Genomic DNA, 5,990 nt, shown 5'->3' on the forward strand with positions numbered 1-5,990 from the left:
TGGGAGAGTACTAGGAGGGATTTCAGTAACTCTTTTACTTAGTTGACCCACTTGTGCCTCCAAATTTTTTATGGAGGACCTTGTTTCAGTCATGAAACTTAGATTGGTCTTAGATAGATCAGAGACTATGGTTGCTAAGTCAGAGAGGCTCTGCTTAGAGTTCTCTGTCTGTTGCTCAGAAGATGATAGAAAAGGCTTGCTATTGCAAAACCTATTTCTCCCTCCATTATTATTATTAAAGCCTTGTTGAGGCTTCTGTTGATCCTTCCATGAGAGATTTGGATGATTTCTCCATGAAGGATTATAGGTATTTCCATAGGATTCTCCCATGTTATTCACCTCTTCCATTGCAGGATTTTCAGGGTCATAAGCTTCTTCTTTAGAGGAAGCTTCTTTAGTACTGTCGGATACAGCTTGTATTCCAGTCAGATTATGATAAATCATATTGACTTGTTGAGTCAATATTTTATTCCGAGCCAATATTGCATTCAAAGTATCAATCTCAAGAACTCCTTCCTTCTAAGTCATCCCATTATTCACAGGATTTATTTCAGAAGTGTACATGAACTGAATATTTGCAACCATCTCAATGAGTTCCTGGGCTTCTGCAGGCATTTTCTTCAGATGAAGAGATCCACTGGCAGAGTGGTCCAATGACATCTTGGATAGTTCAAACAGACCATCATAGAATATACATAAGATGCTCCATTCTAAAAGCATGTCAGAAGGGCACCTTCTGATCAATTGCTTGTATCCTTCCCAAGCTTCATAGAGGGATTCACCTTCCTTCTGTCTGAAGGTTTGGACTTCCACTCTAAGCTTGCTCAACTTTTGAAGTGGAAAGAATTTGGCAAAGAAAGCATTGACCAACTTTTTCCAAGAATTCAGGCTTTCTTTAGGTTGTGAGTCCAACCATATTCTAGCTCTGTCTCTTAAAGTAAAAGGAAAAAGCATAAGTCTGTAGACCTCGGGATTAACCCCATTGGTCTTAACAGTTTCACAGATCTGCAAGAATTCAGCTAAGAACTGATGAGGATCTTCCAATGGAAGTCCATGAAACTTGCAATTCTGCTGCATTAGAGAAACTAATTGAGGCTTAAGCTCAAAGTTGTTTGCTCCAATTGCAGGAATTGCGATGCTTCTTCCATAGAAGTCAGAAGTTGGTGCAGTAAAGTCACCAAGCATCTTCCTTGCATCTCCACCGTTGTTATTATTTTTGGCTGCCATCTCTACTTCTTTTTCAAAAATTTCTGTAAGGTCCTCTCTAGAGTGTTGTGCTTTAGCTTCTCTTAGCTTCCTCTTCAGAGTCCTTTTAGGTTCAGGATCAGCTTCAACAAGAATGTTCTTATCCTTGTTCCTACTCATATGAAAAAGAAGAGAACAGAAAAGAAGATGAATCCTCTATGTCACAGTATATAGATTCCTTTATGTGAGTAAAAGAATGGAAGAATAGAAGAATGAGGTAGAGAGAAAATAAAGAGAATTCGAACACAGAGAGAGGGAGAGGGTTCAAATTTTAAGAAGAAGAGAAGTGTTAGTAATTAAATAAATAAATAAAAAGAGATGAGAGAGAGAGCATTCGAATATTAATTTAAAAGAAAAGAAAAATATTTTTGTTTTTATTTTAATTATTAGTTAGAATTCGAATTTATTAAAAGAAATAAAATAAAATTAGAATTTAGAACAATTAGTTAATAAAAAAATTTTTGAAAAAGTGGGTAATGGTTTTCGAAAATTAAAGAGAGAGAAAGGTAGTTAGGTGGTTTTGAAAAGGATAAGAAATAGAAAAATTTTTAAAATCAAACAAAAAGTCAAGTAGTTAATTGAAAAAGATTTGAAAATCAATTTTGAAAAGATAAGAAGTTAGAAAAAGATTTTGAAATTAAGTTTTGAAAAAGATATGATTGAAAGATATGATTGAAATTTATTTTGAAAAAGATTTGTGAAGGAAATTAAAAAGATTTGATTTTTAAAATTAAAATTGATGACTTGACTAACAAGAAACTAAAAGATATGATTCTAGAATTTAAAGGTTGAACCTTAACAAGAAAGTAACGAACTTGAAATTTTTGAATCAAAACATTAAATGTTAGCAATAATTTTGAAAATTATGAAATAAAAGTAAGAAAAATATTTTGAAAATTTGTTTAAGAAATTCGAAAATATTAAGAAGAAAAATGAAAAAAGATTTGATTTTTGAAAAAGATTTGAAAAGATAGAATTTTTAATTTGAAATTTTAACTTGACTAACAAGAAACAATTAAATTTTAAAAATTTTTTACTAAGTCAACCCAAAATTTTGAAATTTATGAGTAAAATAAGGGAAAGATAATATTTTTAATTTTTTTGAATTAATAAGGAAAGAGAAAAACACCAAAATGACACAAGACATAAAAATTTAAGATCAAAACAAATAATGCATGCAAGAACACTTTGAATGCCAAGATGAACACCAAGAACACTTTGAAGATCATGATGAACATCAAGAACATATTTTTGAAGATTTTTTAAGAAAAGAAAGACATGCAAGACACCAAACTAGAAGATTTTTAATATTTAGACACCAATAATTCGAAAATGCATATGAAAAACAAGAAAAGACACAAAACAAGAATATCACAAGATTAAACAAAGAGAATCATCAAGAACAAGTTGAAGATCAAAGAAGAAAACAATGCATATATTTTCGAAAATTTAACGAAAATTAAAATATGCAATTGACACCAAACATAAAATTTGACACAAGACTCAAACAAGGAACACAAATTTTTTTTATTTTATGATTTTATTAAATTTTTTTGTATTTTTCAAAAATATTTTGGAAAAAGAAAAAGAAAATAAATAAATTCAAAATTTTTAATAAGAATTCCAGGATTCGTGCAATGTTAGTATAAAGCTTCGGTCCAAAAGAATTAGACATGGCCAAATGGCCAGCCAAGCTTTAGCAGAGCATTACATACAACAGCCAAATTGATAGGAATCCAAAGGCTCTTGCAACGATAAGTGGAAACCTCGGTCCAAAAGATTAGACATGGCTTAACAGCCAGTGATGGTGTGCAGAAATTGGCAAATTAAAAATTGTTAAGACATTTACGTTGCAAGTATAGTTCTTAACTTGCCAGAAATCTGCTCCTCAATTTAGAAAGGTGTCACAGAAAATTGAAATTTAAAATACTGGGAGTATGAATCCCAGGTCGTCTCCCAACGAGTTGCAGAAAAGTGTGCTATTTTATTAATCAGAGGTTTTCAAAAAGGGTTGAATTGAACAAACAAGAAATTAAATTGGTGAATTTGAATAATGTAAATAAAAGCCTTGACTGGGAATTGATTAGTTAGAATCCCTATTATTGTTGGAATGCTCTCAGGATTTATTGACAATTGAAGGTTGTCCTGTTTAGTTATCCTTCACTAGGTAAAGGAAAGTCAAAGGTTCCTTTCAATAGCATATAAAAAGGAACTACTCGCTCAAAGGTTCCTTTCAATTCCCCATAAAGTTAGGGAACTACTCGCTCATTATGAATGTAAAATTCATAGCATATAAAAAGGAATTAAAGAAAGACATTGTAAATAAAAATTAAAATAGTCAATTAAAAATAAAAGTGATCCTTGTATTAAATAATCCTAAGAATATTCCAATGGTAAAATTAACAAAGCAAAGAACATGGAAGAGTAAACCAAGTAAAGAAAACGAACTAGAATGACGAAGTCTTGATGAGGTAATAACTCTTCTCAGTGTTCCAATGCCAAAAAAGTAAGAGAAATTAAAATCCTAAAAACTATGAATGTCTAGGGAGAAAACCTAGAGGAGGAGTAAAACTGGATCTAAAAACTAAAACTGTGTAGAATGAATGTTTTCTTTGGTTTCTGCTTGTTCTCTGGCTCTAGTCTGCTGTTCCGGGCCAAAAACTGGGTCAAAATAGTGCCTGAAATTGCCCCCAGCGAATCTGTAAATTATGCAGATCGCGCACGTCACGCGATCGCGTCGCTCATGCGGACGCGTCATTCGCGTTTCTGCCTTGCCACGCGGACGCGTCGTCCACGCCTCCGCGTCGCTCGTGCTTTTCCATTTCACGCGGTCGCGTCATCCATGCGGCCGATTCACTGCGATTTGATCTTCTCCGCGCGGTCGCGTCGTCCATGCGGCCGCGTCGCTTCTCGCTGGTCATCTCCTCAATTTCTTGTGTTCCTTCCATTTTTGCTAGCTTCCTTTCCAATCTCCAACTCATTCTTGCCCTATAAAGCCTGAAACGCTTAACACACAGATCACAGCATTGAATGGAATGAAGGAGAAGTAAAATGTATAATTAAAAGTCTCTAGGAAGCAGTTTTCACTCATGTAATAATTTCAGGAAGGAAATATAAATGCATGCTATTTTAATGAATAAGTGGGTCAGCATCATGATAAAACCACACAATTAAACACAATATAAACCATAAAATAGTGGTTTATCAACCTCCCCACATTTAAACATTAGCATGTCCTCATGCTTAATTGAAGGAGATGAAGTAAATAAGTATGAACATGCAGAAACTCATGCAATGCAATGCAATCCTATATATATATGAATGCAACTATATGATTCTTGTCCACTTGATCAAAAGTAAATAAGTTCTTCAAAACAATTATAATTCAAATTCCACTAATTCAATTCTTAAAAAGTAAGAGCAGATAAAAATGCAAGAGGATAGCTCACGAAAGCAGGGAACATAGAAATTCAAGTATGGAACCCTCACTGATGGTGTATGTACACTCTAGTCTCTCTAGTGTATAGGGTAATCACTCTATCCTTCTCTAATCATGCTTTCTAACTTTTGTTTTTCTCCTAATCAATCAACAACAATTAACATACCAATGCAAACATCATGAGGTCTTTTCAAGGTTGTAATGGGGCTAAGGTAAAGGTAGGGATACATATATGGTCAAGTGAGCTTATAAATTGAATCTTTAATTAACCCAAGCTTCAACCCAACCTATATATTTTACATAACTTTAGAATTCATGCCTAGCTACCCAGAGTTCCCCTTTTTACATTTCATACTCATGTATCAACTTTTTATTTTAATTTTTATCATATGTGCATTGATCCTTGAATTCTTAATTCAGCATTGGGGTAATTTTGTCCCCTTATTTATTTATTGCTTTTTTTTTTACATAAAAATAAACATAGCTTATCAATGCACATAGATTTTTAATTCTTATAGTTTCACATGAGTAGGTATCCAAATTCCCATTGTATTATCATGACACATTCCCTTAATAACTTTTGTTCCCACAATTTCCCATACTTAACTAGCACACACAATTCTATCTTAAGCTAACCAAAGATTCAATTTGGGATATACAATTATTTTTCCGTTTCAGGCTAGTAATGTGGCGAAATATAGAACAAATGGGATTTAAAGGCTCAAAGTGGTTAACAAAGGTAATTGAAAAGGGTAGGCCTAATTTGGATGAGTGAGTTTAAACAAATAATGGCCTCAATCATATGCAAGCATACAAATATAATAAATATTGGACATATAAGATAAAACAAAATATAGATTACAATCATAGAGAAGTAAACACACAAGAATAAAATAGTTATGGTTAAATAATGTAACCATTCATAAAGGCTCAAATCTCACAGGTTGTGTGTTCTCTAGCTCAAAAATCATGTTCCAAATACAACTTCAAGCAAATTTAACATAAAAAAATGTTTTTTTTTTTTTAGGAATTAGTAAAATTTTGTTCTAAAGATAGAGTTTTAGAAGAAGCTTATTGTCTTTTCAATCAAGTAGAGCAAGCATGCAACTAACCTATTACTATGCAATTTATCCTATTCTATAAAGGAAAGAAAATCTAACTAAATATCCTAATTTATTGGTGCTAGGGAAGAGAAATTACCTCCGGAAGTCAGGTACTGACCGACCTCCCCACACTTAAGGCTTTGCACCGTCCTCGGTGCCATCTGTCAGGAACAGGGGTAGGCTGGTAGCATTATCTCCACATG

General features: G+C 33.1%; 1 non-coding gene across 1 annotated transcript; it reads left to right on the forward strand.

Moving 5' to 3' along the window:
* The first annotated feature begins 714 nt into the window (after window positions 1–714).
* On the forward strand, window positions 715–822 carry LOC148548765 (small nucleolar RNA R71). The gene has a single exon (XR_015897817.1). It is a non-coding gene; the product is annotated as a small nucleolar RNA R71 (small nucleolar RNA).
* The last annotated feature ends 5,168 nt before the right edge of the window (window positions 823–5,990 follow it).

This window comes from Arachis ipaensis, chromosome B8 (genome assembly GCF_059453495.1).
Source record: "Arachis ipaensis isolate K30076 ecotype BB chromosome B8, ASM5945349v1, whole genome shotgun sequence".
Taxonomy (NCBI): Eukaryota; Viridiplantae; Streptophyta; class Magnoliopsida; order Fabales; family Fabaceae; genus Arachis; species Arachis ipaensis.